The sequence below is a fragment of the Ceratotherium simum genome, chromosome 28, assembly GCF_057802395.1.
Source record: "Ceratotherium simum simum isolate JZ-2026a chromosome 28, ASM5780239v1, whole genome shotgun sequence".
Classification (NCBI taxonomy): Eukaryota; Metazoa; Chordata; class Mammalia; order Perissodactyla; family Rhinocerotidae; genus Ceratotherium; species Ceratotherium simum.
The window spans coordinates 26382637-26399319 of NC_141927.1; positions in this window are offsets into that span (position 1 = coordinate 26382637).

Sequence of the window (16683 nt, forward strand, 5' to 3'; positions counted from 1 at the left end):
TATCTGTTGCCAATCCTCCTCTTTTTGCTGAGGAAAATTGGCCCTGGGCTAACATCCATGCCCATCTTCCTCTACTTTATATGTGGGACGCCTGCCATAGCATGGCTTGATAAGTGGTGTGTAGGTCCGCACCCAGGATCTGAACCTGTGAACCCCAGGCTGCTGAAGTGGAGCGCCTGAACTTAACCACTACGCAACTGGGCCAGCCCCTGACGTTTTTCTTGGTGTGAGAATTCTCTGCACGGTGCTGTAGGTTTCTTACTTGAAAGAATGAATTTCTGCCTTTGAGCATAGCTGTAGAATCAGCATAATAAAGAAGAACAAGTGGATAACAGAAGACACAAGGGTAGACGTGCAGATTATAGTAAAACAAGGAAATCTAGATGTTTTAGGTTTATACAGTAAACTCTCGGGGTGAAACCAATGTATGCTGAGATTTTTATGATCCCCATATAGCACCGTATAATATACCATAAAGTATTGCTGAAAGAATTAAAGAATTGATCCCCATATAGTACCGTATAATATACCATAAGGTATTGCTGAAAGAATTAAAGAATTTCCTTCAAATCCTTACTGAATTACTGACCAGGGCAGAGGAGTAGAGAATAGCAAATCTCTTTTGAAGTGTGGATGCCAGGAGGTCCACTAGGCGCACTCCTTAGGTGATTTTTCCATGTGGCCACCTAACTGTAGAATTCCAATTCATGCCATAGCAAAACTGTACTTCTCTCTCACTAGCTTCCAGAGTTGCTGATCGATAACTGAAACTTCAGTTGGAAATCTGAGAATGGCAAAGGAATATTACATTGTCCTCCTGTTTTGTTTTGTTTGTTTAAGTCAATCTGCGAATTTCCTTGCCTATTTTTTTTTTTTTTGGCTAAGTAGCCAAGTACCAACAAGCTTATTTTGTATTTCTTTTTAAGACATTCAACATTATAAGCTCTCAGTACCCTTTTGGGTCAACCAAATATTTTATCTGGTGATGCTTTACTGTCCTAACTGATTTCTTTTTTTTACCTTATTGAGGAATAATTGACAAATATAATTGTATATATTTAAAGTGTAAATGTGGTGATTTGAAATTCGTTGTGGAATGATGATCAAGATCTGAACACGTCAGTCACCTCATTATAGTTAATGTTTTTTTTATGATGAGAATGCTTAAGGTCTACTCTCAGCAACGTTCAAATGTATAATACCGTATTATTAACTATAGTTACCATGCTATACATTAGATCCTCAGAACTTATTCTTCTTATAACTGCAAATTTGGACCCTTGGACCTGTATCACCCATTTCCCCCATGGCCAACTCTTGACAACCACCATTCTATTCTCTGTTTCTATGAAATTAGCTGGGGTTTTTTTTGTTTTGTTTTGTTATGTTTTAAGATTCCTCATATAAGTAGTACCATACGATATTTTGTCTTTCTCCGTTTGGCTCATTTCACTTAGCCCTCCCAGGTTCATCCACATTGTTGCAAATGATAGGATTTCCTTCTTTTGTATGGCTGAATAATACTGAATTGTATGTATATACACCACTTTTGTTGTTTCAAGATTGTTTTTGATTTCTCTTTTGACCTATTGGTTGCTCAGAGTATGCTGTTTCATTCCACATCTTTGTGCACTGTCCAGCTTTCTTCCTTTTATTGATTTCTAGTTTCATACCGTTGTGGTTGGAAAAGATGCTTGATATGATTTCAATCTTCTTAAATTTGTCAAGACTTACTTTGTGACCCAGCGTATGACCTGTCTTGGAGAATGTTCGGTGTGTGCTTGAGAAGAATATGTGTTCTGCTGATGTTGGATGGAATGTTCTGTGTGTGTCTGTTATGTCCATCTGGTCTAAAGTGTCATTCAAGTCCGTTATTTCCTTACTGATTTTCTGTCTGGATGATCAATCCATTGTTGAAAATGGGGTATTGAAGTCCCCTACTATTACCGCATTGCTGTGTATTTTTGCCTTCATATTGGTTAATAATTTTGTAATATATTTAGGTGCTCCAATATTGGGTATGTATATATTTACAATTGTTATATCCTCTTGATGAACTGACCTCTTTATCGTCATATAATGACCTTCTTTGTCTCGTTACAGCTTTTGAGTTAAAGTCTATTTTGTCTGATATAAATACAGCTGCCTGTGCTTTCGTTTTCCCTTTGCATGGAATATCTTTTTCCATCCCTTCCCTTTCATCTTATGAGTGTTCTTAAATGTAAATCTCTTGTAGGCAGCATTTATTGATCTTGTTTTTATATCCATTCAGCCACTCTGTGTCTTTTAATTGGAGAATTTAAACCATTTACATTTAGACTAATTATGATAGGTAAGGACTTACTATCTCCGTTTTGTTAATTGCTTTCTGGTTGTTTTGTAGTTCTTTGTTCCTTTCCTCCTCTCTTTCTGTCACTTTTCATGAGTTGATGATTTTTTTGTGGTGGTATCCTTGATTCCTTTCCCTTTATTGTTTGTGTATCTATTATAGATTTTTGCTTTGTGATTACCGTGAGGCTTTCATAGTACACCTTAGAGTTATAATGTTCTATTTTAAGCAAGCTCATAACAACTTAACTTTAATTACATAAAAAAGTTCTGCACATTTACCTACCCTCCCCCAACATGTTATGTTGTTGATGTCCCAATTTACATCTATATATATTGTGTATCCATTAATAAAATAATTGTAGCTGTCGTTATTTTTAACACTTTTGTCTTTTAACCTATATGCTAGAGTTCAAAGTGATTTACACAACCCCATTGCAGTATTAAAAGAGTATTTTGAATGGGAGTATATATTTACCTTTACCAGTGAATTTTATACTTTTAGTGTGTTTTTATGTTACTAATTAGCATCCTTTCAATTCAGCTTGAAGAACTCCCTTTAGCATTTATTGTAAGACAGGTCTAGTGGTGATAAATTCCCTGTTTTTGTTTGGGAAGTCTATATCTCTCCTTCATTTCTGAAGGACAACTTTGCTGGATAAAGTATTCTTGGTTGACAGTTTTTTGTTTGAACACTTCGAATATATCATCGTACTGTCTCCTGGCCTGCAAGGTTTCTGTTGAGGAATCTGCTGATAGCCTTATCAGGATTTCCTTGTATGTGATGAGTCTTTTTTTATCTTGCTGCTTTCAGAATTTTCTCCTTTTCTTTGACTTTTGAGATCTTGACTATAATGTGTCTCAGTGAAGATCTCTTTGGGTCAAGTCTGTTTGGGGATCTTAGAGCCTCATGTACTTGGATGGCCATATCTCTTCCCAGATTTGGGAAGTTTTCAGCCATTATTTCTTTAAATAAGTTTTCTTTCTCTTTCTCTCTTCTTCTGGGGCTCCCATAATGCAAATATTATTTTATTTGACGGTGCCCTGTACAGTAGTACCCCTTATCTGCAGTTTTGCTTTCTGCAGTTTCAGTTACTCACGGTCAACTGCAATCTGGGAGCAGATGATCCTCCCTTTGATATAGTCAGAAGGTCAGTAGTAGCCTAATGCTACATCACAGTGCCTATGTCATTCATCTCTTTTCACCTCATCACATAGGCCTTTTATCATCTCACATCATTATAAGAAGAAGAAGGATGGTAAGTACAATAAGATACTCCGAGAGACCACATTCACATAACTTTTATTACAGTATATTAGTATAATTTTTTAATTTTATTATTAATTATTGCTTTTATTGTCTTACTATGCCTAATTTATAAATTAAACTTTATCATAGATATGTATGTATAGGAAAAAACATAGTATATATAGGGTTTGGTACTATCCATAGTTTCAGGTATCCACTGGGAGTCTTGGAATGTATCCCCTGTGGAGAAGGGAGACTACTGTAATTCACGTAAGCTTTCTTTACTCTTTTTCATTCTAATTTCTTTTTTTATCCTGACTGGATAATATTAAGAGATTTATCTTTAAGTTTGTAGATTCTTTCTTCTATCTAATTGAGCCTATTGTTGAAGCTCTCTATTGCATTTTTCATTTCATTCGTTGTGTTCTTCAGCTTCAGAATTTGTTTGGTTCTTTTTCATTTCTGTCTCTTTGTTGAACTTCTCATTTTGTTCATGCATTGTTTTCCTGAATTCATTGAGTTGTCTGTCCTCTTGCATTTCACCGAGCTTCCTTGAAATGATTATTTTGAATTCTTTTTCAGGTAACTCACAGATATTATTTCTTTGGGGTCAGTTACTGGAAAAATATGGTGTTCCTTTGGTGGTGTCCTGTTTCTTTGCTTTTTCATCTTTCTGCTGGTTTGGATTGATGTCTTCTCATTTGAGGGAGCGATCACCTCTTCCAGCCTTTTCAGCCTGGCTTTGGTGGAGAAAGACTTTCACCTGAAGGTGCCTGTGAGGGCACTGGCTGGGTGGGGTGCGGCGTCTTTGGTTCCTGGGAGAGCACAGTGGCGTAGTCTCCATGCAGCTCTGTTAGCTGAGGTCAGCGTTGGCATAGGCTGAGAGGGTCTTCTGTGGCCAAGACTGTAGAGGTCCTGCAGGTGACAGTGGTGGCTAGAGCTATTGGAATCCTCAGAGGTGAAGGCTGCGAGGGTCCTCCTGTTCTCCTTTTTTGCCCACGAGGGGAAATTCTAGCCAAGGGGATCCCTTTTGGCACGTGGTCTGGCATGCTGACACTCCCGAGTGGTAGTGGAGTGGGGTCCTAGGCTCAGGCACGTGTGGAACTACCACGGTGCCTGGGTCCTCCGGCACAGGTGTACTTGCAGCGTCAGTGGCAGTGGTGTCCAAGCTGTGGGCCTGTGTGTGTCTCCCGTGGAACCAGGGTCTGGGTCTCTGGGGCTCAGTGCAGTGACTCAGTCGGGGTGGAGGGCGGGAGATGACAGGATGCAGTGGTGGCTTGGGCCCAGGGGGCAGCAGAGTGCAGTAGCAGCACATCCTGGGGATGGTGGGTCAGAGTTCCAGCTCTGGCCCCAAAGGGCAGTCTCAGAATAGCAGCAGCGCATCCCTGGTGGAGGCTATTAAAGCCATATGTCGGGACCAAGGGGTAAAGTGCAGAGCAGTGGCAGCTCGGCCCCTACAATGATGGGTCAGAGCCGCAACCTGGGACCTGGAGGGGCGAGGCTCAGAGCAGTGACAGACGACCCAGTAATGGTGGGACAAAGTTGTGACCTGGGACTGGGGGCGAGGCACAGAGCAGTGGCAGCTCTGGTCCTGTGTATGCCAAGGCACTATGGCAACCCAATCTCAGAGTGTGGGGCACAGCAGCAACTAGGTCCCCTGGGGTCGGTCTCACCACAGTGATAGTTCCAGCCCTGGCGAGGAGACACAGCAGCGGGCACTCCGGACAGCAGTGTCAGCTGGGATCAGTGCTGGTGAAGACTGTGGGGTCCTCAGGAGCAAAGGCTGCAAACGTTCACAGCAGTGAGGCCTGCTGGCGTTCTCCTGCTCCTCTCTTCCCCTTGGGGTGAGATTCCTCCGAGGCGTCCCTCCTGGTGCCGAGCTGCTCTGGACTGGGGAGTGGGGTGACATAGGTAAAATGCTTCCCACACGTTTCTCTGCGGCCGTCCCTGGTCTTCACACACTGCAGGATTTTTGCTGCTGCTTTGTTGTGGTCCAGCGCTTTCCCTGTTTTAGGGAAGTGTACCTTTTCCCCTAGTTTTGTCAGTTTGGAGTTGTTTGTTTATTGATTTTGTTGTGGGGGAGACGTGGTTGGCACCTCCTGGCTCTCCTTCTTGCTGATACCACCGTCCTCCTCACTCATTTTTAATTGCTCTGTTGAGTCTCCGTCCTCCCCTCCAGTTGGTATTCCTTGTATCAGTTGGACTTTTTTTAGATTTTGGTGAGACTAATTGTGCCTGTTCTGATAAGATCTTAAACATCAGGAGTACTTCTTTTTACTTTTCGATTTTTGTTGTGTTCTCTGGTCTTTAAGGTATTCAGTACTGCTAATTCTTGTAAGGAAAATGCTTAAGAGATGAATGCCATTTAGTATTCCAGAAAATTAACAATATGAGTAATATTTTAGACTTGTCCGTCTTTATTTTTTATTAATATTGTGGTATGTATTATATACTACAATGACACTAATATTTATTGATAATTATTTATTACTTACAAAGAACTCTTTGCTTTTTCTTAATCATTAGCTGTGTTGATTTCTTTGCTTTCTACTTTTCAGTTGTTATGACACATTGACATACTGGGTTTCTGCTGTATTATTTCAAATCCGCAATATTTACAACCAACTGAGGTATATACCAAAGCACTGTATTTTGTCTGTGTTTTATTTGTTTTCTGTTCTTTTGGATAAAATACTTCAAAACATTTGCTGTGAAAAAATCTTTTTCTGATGTGTCTTTTTTGCCTAAAGATAGACCAGTTTAACCTACCTCCCAAGGACAAGTTTCTACCTGGATTGGAATGAAAAACTATAGGAGTCACTAACATGTTACCTGTTAAAAGGGAGATGGTATCTTTGAAGACTAGTTTAAATGGTCATTTTTTAAGGATAGGACCAGTGGACTTGCTCTCTTTAGTACATCATCATGAATATTACCCCCAGAATGATCACGCAAAAACAATAGTTTGGAGGAGAGGGAAAGAGCAGGTAGTAAAATTACTGAGAAGTGGAGGAAGCAGGATGGTCGAGATAGTAGTGCACTGGCGTAGGCTATAGGTGGGGTCTTGTATGAAACTACCTGCGTCTCGTGTGAGGATGCCTGTGTGCGCATAGAAGCCTGATAGGATACTGTTGTATTTTGAAGGAAGACTTGCAGTTTCTGAGCTACTGTGGAGAAGTATAAGCTATAAGCTCCTTGAGAGTGGGGACTGTGACTTCTACAGCTTTCATTCCAAAAATGTTCTGCACGTAGTTGAGTCCAGTGTTAATAAATGAACGACAGCATTAAATATCTTTTTTCTGTTATGCTTAGAAGTTTTCTCCTTCTTCTGTACCACGAGCCTGTACAGGCATAACTTGTATTATTGCACTTCGCTTTATTGCGCTTTACAGATAGTGAGTTTTTTACAAAGCGAAGGTTTGTGGCAATCCTGCATCAAGCAAATCTTTCAGCACCATTTTTCCAATAACATTTGCTCATTCCGTGTCTCTATGTCACATTTTGGTAATTCTCTCAATATTTCAAACTTTTTCGTTATTGTTATATTTGTTATAGTGATCGGTGATGTTTGATGTTACTATTGTAGTTGTTTTGGGGTGCCACGAACCACGCCCATAAGACGGCAAACTTAATAAATATTGTGTGTTTTCTGACTGCTCCAGTGACTGGCTGTTCCCCAGTTTCTCTCCCTCTCCTCGGACCTCCCTATTCCCTGAGAGACAACAATATTGAAATGAGGCTGAATAATAACCGTACAATGGCCTTTAAATGTTCAAGTGAAAGAAAGAGTTGCATGTCTGTCACTTTAAATCGAAAGCTAGAAATGATTAAGCTGAATGAGGAAAGCATGTGGAAAGCCGAGATAGGCTGAAAGCTAGGCCTCTTGCACCAAGAAGTTAGCTAGGTTGTGAATGCAAAGGAAAGGTTCTTGAAGGAAATTAAAAGTGCTACTTCAGTGAACACAAGAATGTTAAGAAAGTGAAACAGCCTTATTGCTGATATGGAGAAAGTTTTAGTGGTCTGAATAGAAGATCACACCAGCCACAACATTCCCTTAAGCCAAAGCCTAACCCAGAGCAAGGCACTAACTCTCTTCAATTCTGTGAAGGCTGAGGGAGGTGAGGCAGCTGTAGAAGAAAAGTTGGAAGCTAGCAGAGGTTGGTTTATGAGGTTTAAGGAAAGAAGCCACTTCCAGAACATAAAAGTTCAAGGTGGGGCAGCAAGTGCTAACGCAGAAGCTGCAAGTTATCCAGAAGACCTAGCTAAGATAATTAATGAAGGTGGCCACACTAAACAACAGGTTTTCATGGTAGACAAAACAGCCTTATATTGGAAGAAGATGCCATCTAGGACTTTCATAGCTAGAGAGAAGTCAACGCCTGGCTTCAAAGGACAGGCTGACTTTCTTGTTAGGAGCTCATGCAGCTGGTGACTTCAAAGCTCATTTACTGTTCTGAAAATCCCAGGGCCCATAAGAATTATGCTAAATCTACTCAGCCTGTGCTCTGTAAATGGAACAACAAAGCCTGGATGACAGCACATTTGTTTACAACATGGTTTACTGACTATTTTAAGCCCAATGTTGAGACCTACTGCTCAGAAACAGAGATTCAAAATATTACGGCTTATTGACAATGCACCTGGTCACCCAGGAGCTATGATGGAGATGTACAATGACATGAATGTTGTTCTCAAGCCTGCTAACACAACATCCGTTCTGCAGCCCATGGATCAAGGAGTAATTTCGACTTTCAAGCCTTCTGATTTAAGAAATACATTTCGTAAGGTCATAGCTGCCTTAGATAGCAATCCTCTGATGGATCTGGGTGAAGTAAATTGAAAACCTTCTGGAGAGGATTCACCATTCTAGATGCCCTTAAGAACATTCATGATTCATGGGAAGAGGTCAAAATATCAACCTTAACAGGAGTTTGGAAGAAGTTGATTCCAACCCTCCTGGATGACTTCAAGGGATTCAAGACTTCAGTGGGGGAAGTAGCTGCAGATGTGGTAGAAATAGCAAGAGAACTAGAGTTAGACGGGGAGCCTGACGACGTGACTGAACTGCTGCAATCTCATGATGAAACTTTCACGGATGAGGAGGTGCTTCTTATGGATGAACAAAGAAAGCAGTTTCTTGAGATGGCATCTACTCCTGGTGAAGATGCTGTGAAGATTGTTGACATGACAACAAAGGGTTTAGAATATTATGTAAACTGAGTTGATAAAGGAGCCGCAGGGTTTCAGAGGATTAATTCCAATTTTGAAAGATATTCTACTGTGGGTAAAATGCTATCAAACAGCATCATATGCTGCAGAGAAATCGTTCATGAAAGGAAGAGTCATTCTGTGCGGCAAACTTCATTGTTGTCTTATTTTTTAAATTGTCACAGCCACCCCAACCTTAGAAACTACTACCCTGATCAGTCAGCAGCCATCAACATCCAGGCAAGACCCTCCACCAGCCAAAAGATTACGACTTGCTGAAGGCTCAGGTGATGCTTAGCCTTTTTTAACAATAAAGTATTTTTTAATTAAGTTATATACATTGTTTTTTAGACATAATGCTATTGTACACTTAATCGACTACAGTATAGTGCCAACATAACTTTTATAAGCACTGGGAAACCAAAAATTTCATATGACTTGCTTTATTGTGATACTCGCTTTATTGCAGTGATCTGGAACCGAACCCGCAGCATCTCTGAGGTATGCCTGTATTTCAGATCTTCCTGCCCCCACAAAGCTTACAAAGCCCTTGAACTTGTTAATTTACAGCAGGGGTCATCACACAACCACCCATGGGCCAAATCTTGCCTACCGCCTATTTTTGTATAGCCTACAAACTAAGTATAGTTTTTACAATTTTAAATGGTTGAAAAAAATCAAAAGAATATTTTTTAATGTGAAGATTATATGATTATTCAATTTGTTTCTATAAATAAAAGTTTTATGGGAACACAGCTGCCATGCTCATTTGTTTGCATGTTGTCTCTGTTTTGTTGCTACAATAGCAGAGTTGAGTAGTTGCAATAGAGACCATGTGGCTAGCAAGGCTGAAAGTATTACTGTCTTGCCCTTTGCAGAAAAATTTTGCCTATCCCCACCTCCTTGATCTGGAGCAATATAAAAGGTCCATCAATAAATAAGAAATCAACTGTGGTAACATGATAGCCTAGAGCTGAATATTAAGGTACAAGAATTGCACCTAACGTTAAACTCAGTGAAAGCACTTTAATCCACTGTTTAACAAGAATCCTGCAGAGTAGGCATTATCATCTCCATTTTACAGATGGACAAATTGAGGTAAGAGGTTGACGTGCTAAAGTTTAAGTAGCGGGGGCTGGCCCGGTGGCGCAAGTGGTTAAGTGCGTGCGCTCCGCTGCGGAGGCCCGGGGTTCGCCGGTTCGGAACCCCGGGGGCGCACCAACGCACTGCTTGGCAAGCCATGCTGTGGCGGCGTCCCATATAAAGTGGAGGAAGATGGGCATGGATGTTAGCCCAGGGCCAGTCTTCCTCAGCAAAAAAAGAGGAGGATTGGCAGATGTTAGCACAGGGCTGATCTCCTCACAAAAAAAAAATATTAAGTAGCAGGAGTTTCAAACAGGCAGTGTGACTTGAGCCTCTGCACATTACCGCTTTGCTGTGTCACCTCGCCTTATAGACGTCAGCTCATTTGCTGTTCTAAGAACAGATTGGTTGTCCTACCCAGTGTGAACATCTTCCTGCTGCAGTTTAAACTAGATGTTTTCAGTGTCTGCTTGTATGAAATGTTATGTATCAGGAAATAATTTGATGTTCCTTTTTTGAATGGAACAAACATACAACATACTGTTAACTTCAAAGGTAACAGACTCACAAGGCTTACTGGGGATAGGAGTCAGTGGGGAAGGAAAAGGATTTATGTTTAAAACTGTCCCCCGTGTTCTCGAGGCCCGAGGACTGTAATGAGTCTGTAATGAGGCCTAGAGGTCAAAGGGCTTAAGCTTGGCTGATGAGGGGCTGAGGGGTGGAGGTAATTATTTTAATGGATCCTGCATTAAGACTTGACTAAGAGGCTGATGATTCTGAGGCTTTAAGCCAGATCTGCATTTGTACCTCTAGTTCTCAAGGAAAATCTCTTTAGGGTGAATACTGATAAATCACTGTGGAGTCATATAGTATGATTATAAATACGAATCCTTTTTTCCCTCTATTGAGCAAGAGAACAAAATAAGAGAAAGCATGTGATTTTCTGTATGGTTGGTGGTGGCAGATGAGTCGGAGACTTAACCTTCCCCTTCACATGTCCATTCTTGCTTGCTGACCCTGCTCCTTGGAACATAAAAACCTGCTTTCCCTTTGATGTCTTGTTGTCAGTGGGACCATGATTAGCACAGTCACATAAGCTTGAAACCTTGGAATTACTTGTGGTCCCCCCTCCCCATTTGGCACAATGTCCTTTGATTGTTTTCCAGTCGTGGTATCCTTGCCTCACTTGGCTTCCATCCTAGCTACCCAGACTATTGCTAAGATTTAACTGACTCTTCTTTCTTGCTGTCTCTTCTATATACTACTGTCATAAAAAAAGGTTCCTAAAATGTTGCACACTGATCTCAGAAACCTTTGCATTTCTCATAGGATAAAACACAGCTCGCCATTGGCAGGTAAGACCCTCCACAGTCTGGTTTCTACCTTCCATCCTCTATAGCAGCCGTCTGCTCTGGGCTAATCACTGCGCCTCTCACCGGCGTACCTGCATCACACCTACACCGTGCTACTTCCGTCCCCAGCAAATTAGCCATCAGCCTTGTTCTCTTGATTCTGGTTTTTTAAGACCTGCTTTGCTGGCAGACTTCTTCCCAAACTACCCTGACCTTTGGCAGTAACTCCCTCTGTTCCTTACACTTTTGTTATACCCTTAATTTGTGCTACAAAGATTCATATTTATCTCAGTTTTTTTTCTGTTTCTCCAACGAGATTGTAAATTCTTCAAGTGCAGGTTCTTCCATATTGTATCCCCAGAACCTAACATATAAGGGAGGCTCAGTTAAAAATAGTGATGGGAAAATATATTCCATGAGATCAGTACCTTTTCCTGAAATTGCAAAAGGTAGAGAGCTTCAGTCTTGACTACTGTCTAATAAAGGAGTTGCTGCTTGGGCAGAGTTATAAATATGAGCTGTTCCCTTCCCTGTTACTATGCACCATAAATTAATTTTTACAGACTGACTCAACAGCAGAAATGTTCACTCCCTGTCTGTGCTTGGCTTTCCCTCTTAGGTGCCAGGAAGAGCAAACAAATGTTAAGCTCTCCTTCCTAGTTGTTCAGTCTATGCACTGCTGCTGAAAAATATGCTCCAACTGTCTTTAGCCTTGAGAAGGTCATTGCTTACCTTTCCTCTGTCTAGAGCAGGGATTTTCAGACTTTTGTGCACGAGTACTCCTAGTAGTTTTTTAAAAACAGTTTTACAAGGAAACTTTGTTCCTTTGCACGTTTCAAGTTGTTCCCAGTTTATTGACAAAGGATATAATTTCCAGCATAGTGTAAATGTTGACATTTTAAAACGAGATGTTCATCACTGTTTCAGATATATCCAGTGGAGTCCAAATACCACAGAAATTTAATACCATCAACCATATAGAAAATACATAAAGGGTCATATTATTGTGATAATAATGAAAAAAAGTATGTTTTAGTCTGTACTAGCATACAGAGGACAACAGTAAAGGTAGTGAAACTTGTACAAACTGACCACTAAACTGAGAAAGTCCCCATTGATCACAAGGCAATCACTTTCTAACTGCCAACCCCCACCACATGCCTTCCCCAGAGAAGCTTGGAATGTTTGGAAATAGGGAGCTGGGCTGGAGGATGGGGCCAATTCCATTAGATCAGATTTTCATATTCTTGGAGTTGGTTGTTATAGGATTTTACTCTCTATTTTCACCCCCAGAAGTCTTATTGGTCACGCTATAATACATCTTTGCAACAAAAATAAGTTTATGCATTTAAAATTTTTAATTTCTTGTGAACTTAAGGCTGTGCTAAATTTCTTCTCTGTTGTGTTAAAATTATTTTACGTAATTGATCAAAATATAAATATATTTAAAAATTTGGTACAGTCATTGTGCTGCTTAATGAAGGGGATACATTCTGAGAAATGCGTCGTTAGGTGATTTCCTCCTTGTGTGAACATCGTAGTGTCCTTACACAAACCTATAGCCTACTATACACCTAGGCTATACGGTACTAATCTTGTGGGACCACCATCATATATGCAGTCTGTCGTTAATGAAACGTCATTATGTGGCACATGACTGTACTTACTAAATGAAATGTAAAATTTTTGGAAGTCTTCTTTTAATGAGATTAATTTTTCTGATGAGTTTATGTATCCTTGGATAAATATGGCATTGCTAGAATGAAAGAGGGTTCAGCATCAACTCTATTTCTATCTTTCATTTCTATCTATGTAAATGCTGAAAAACAGCCCCTAAATAAAAAGATGTGAATGGAAGTAGCTTTAATAAAACAATTTTACTCAATTCTTTAAATTCCCTGCCAAAAATCACATTATGTTTTTAATCATCCTTAATCTGACATCATGATTAGTGTATTGTTCATTTTTTGTTGAAAACTGAATTAGTAGCTACTTGACTTTTTAGAAGAGTTTGTTATTTAGAATTATTCATTCTCCAATTTGGGGATATAAACCCAAAGGGCTTTACCAAGACTATCAAATGATTATCAATTGTACTGTTACTCTTTCACTTAGAAAAACATTATTTAATCCAGTATGTTTAATCCAGCTGGAAAATAATTTTCAAAACACCTTTTCAGATATATTTTTTGATACGACTAGTCCTTTCAATATATTTTCATCATAATATATATTTCATTAAATGTATAGTTCATCAAAATCTTGGACCTGCAGATTTAATCATTCAGTTTATGGTACATATCCACTATATAATGAAATCAAATCAAATATCCACCATCTTATCATTTTTTTTTAAATTTTATTTATTTATTTTTTCCCCCAAAGCCCCAGTAGATAGTTGTATGTCATAGCTGCACATCCTTCTAGTTGCTGTATGTGGGACACGGCCTCAGCATGGCCGGAGAAGCGATGCGTCAGTGCGCGCCTGGGATCCGAACCCGGGCCGCCAGCAGCGGAGCACGCGCACTTACCCGCTAAGCCACGGGGCCGGCCCGACCATCTTATCATTAAATCAAATAACCAAATCAAACTTCCTTTCTGTCAGAAAATGTCTGACTTGAAAATTCAAATGTTCTGGTAATGAATTTTGAAGAATATCATAAAAATCATTAAGAACATCACAGAACACCTCTTGTAAGAGATTACTAAGAACAGTCAAGGTTTAAAATCACATAGATTTAACATAATTTTTTAAAAACCAAGATAAATCAATAGACTATTTCTCATTATTTAACTTGTAACAAGTCACAGTCATCATTATAAGTTATTTAGGAAGCAAGTAGGTTGATAAGGCAAGATATTCTTTCAATAAGGGTGTGTGCACATATTGAAATAGAGTTTGGCTTTTGGTAGAATTAGGAAGCAAATAAAAAGTAACATTAATTTTATTAGATAGGATCAGACTTTTCCTATAGAATATTATAGGCTGCTAAAAACTAACTGGTGTGGCAAGTAGAATCTAATTTATTTTCTGTTCATAGATAGTAGGAAATAGCAATCATTTCATAAGATTAAATAGAGATTTGACTGTATTTGGAATAAGTATTTCATGATCTGACCTTGGAAAGTTTTGTCTGTAGGTTTTATTCCGTGCATCGTGAAAATTCTAGTAGTCCTGAGAGTATTCCAAGTTACAATGAAAATAATCAGCATCGCTAAACTACTCTTTTTTTTTTTTTTTTTTTAATAATTGGATGGAGTTGAGTGTGGGTAAAGTCTTTAGATTTTATTTATTTATCTTTTCCCCCCAAAGCCCCAGTAGATAGTTGTATGTCATAGCTGCACATCCTTCTAGTTGCTGTATGCGGGACACGGCCTCAGCATGGCCGGAGAAGCGGTGCGCGTCCGGGATCCGAACCCAGGCCGCCAGCAGCGGAGCACGAGCACTTAACCACTAAGCCACAGGGCCGGCCCTAAACTACTCTTGTTTTGACTGTTCAAAGATACTTTTCTTTCCAGTCAGTGATTGTTCTAAGGATGGGTATTTTAAATAGTGGAAAAAATTACTTATGAGAAAAGTTGTTTGTAGCATTCAATATTTCTTACAGGTACTTGCTGCTTTGCTGGTGGGGCTTCCATCAAGAGTGATACATTTCTTCCTTGGCAGGAATTTGGAGATGGAAGTGGCCAATTTGTTCAGTAAAAATCATCATTACTTCCACTGTACCCCACTTTACCACATATCCAAATGTTGAACATCCTAACAGTTTCCCAAATACCCCGTCTCTAAATCTCCCTTAACAGAAATATGGAACAAGGAAAGTCAGGAAGCCCCAAGGACTACTTGTTTACCCAGGAAACTGTAATGCCTGAGGGCAGTACCGCCCAGCGTGAGTTGGGAAGGTGAGTGGTGCGCCTTTAGTTTGTAGAATGGGAGAAATATCGTGGATGTGGTGTTTTGGTGTTTTTCAGATCGCTCAGTTTGAGGGAAGGGTGTGTATGAAAGGTGAGAATGTGGAGGAAGATTCCTTTAAAATTACCCCTTGAAAGGTTTTGAGGTACTCCTCATAGAGTAGACATGCCCCATATGAAGACCTCAGGTCCAGTGTTGAACATTGCTGTCCTTATTCCTGTATGTTCCTAAAATGTTTTCATCAGTGATATTGTGCTTTTTTTGAGTTCCATTTGATAAAAATTCTTATTTAGGACTTCCGTAGTGGGCACTGAGAAAACTGGGTTAATCTTTTGTCAGGGAAGTGTAAAACAAACTAACCTGCCCCTGCCTCATTAATGTCATAAAGCTTATCCATCAACCAGCCAACACCGAGCCTTTTCAGTTGCCTTTATCTGATAATGTCAAGAACACCTGGGTTAGCATTCCTTCCACCTCCCTCAGTCTAGTGCTTATTCAGTCCTGAACCACGCAGAAAGTACATACATACCAGGTGTAACGTTATGGAACAGTTTTCAGTGCAGACAGCTGAAACCCAGTCACTTACTCTGCTGAGTGTTTCGGCGATTGCCCTGCACTCCTGCTAGCTTGCTTAAAATGTATAAAGAGCACGCGGGGAACAATGACCATGACTTTTGTTCATTCTGTGTGTACAGTTAGAGAAATGTGGGAACTCCAAACAATAACTTAATGTTGATTCAGGAAATTCTGGAAAGACAGGTAAAATATAGTAAATAAACGTGAAGTCATAAAGCTTACATTAAATTTTCCATTCCTTATACGGGCAACTTCCTTGTGTTCTACCAATTAGTTTTTGGGGAGGAGAGAAGGAAGGGGAGCTTTTAAAAATTAGATGTGGCCAAGTTCCAACTTAACAATTTAAAACATTCTTATAAGTGATTTGGGGGTCAAATATATGGATTAATGGTGCTCAAGAAGAATCTTATGCTGTCTTAGGTACCACAGTTCTTTTTCTTGAGAAAAGTTATTAATCCATTCAAAGTCCACACTCTACTACAACATTTTTTATGGCCTTGCTAAGTCAAGTCATTTATTCCAAGGCTCTATTGAACTGTCAGGTTTGGGGAGAAAATTTACTACTTCTGTTCATGATAGAAGCGAATAGAACAAGATAAGCATTAGGAATTTCTCAAGGCTGAGGAAGGACGTAGGTACTGTATAACGAGAATACCTCGTCCACTGTATGTTTCCCGAGGCTCGCGTCCTTGGTCTTCACCTTGCCTTATCTTCTCCCTGTGATACACAAGGTTTCATCACCTCCCTGCAAAAGGTCCCAAAAATCTATTGCCCTGACCTCTATTTTGAGTTCCAGAAGTTCTTCTCAACCAGCTTTCTGGATATTTCATGAGTGTCACCAGCATCTTAGTGTGAATACGTTAAGAAACAAACACGTGGTCATCCCCCTCCCCCGGCCCAGACTATACTTCTGTCACCAGCTCATCACTCACATTCAAAATCTGTGGCAAAGCTGCTGGTTCCCCATTCTTTAT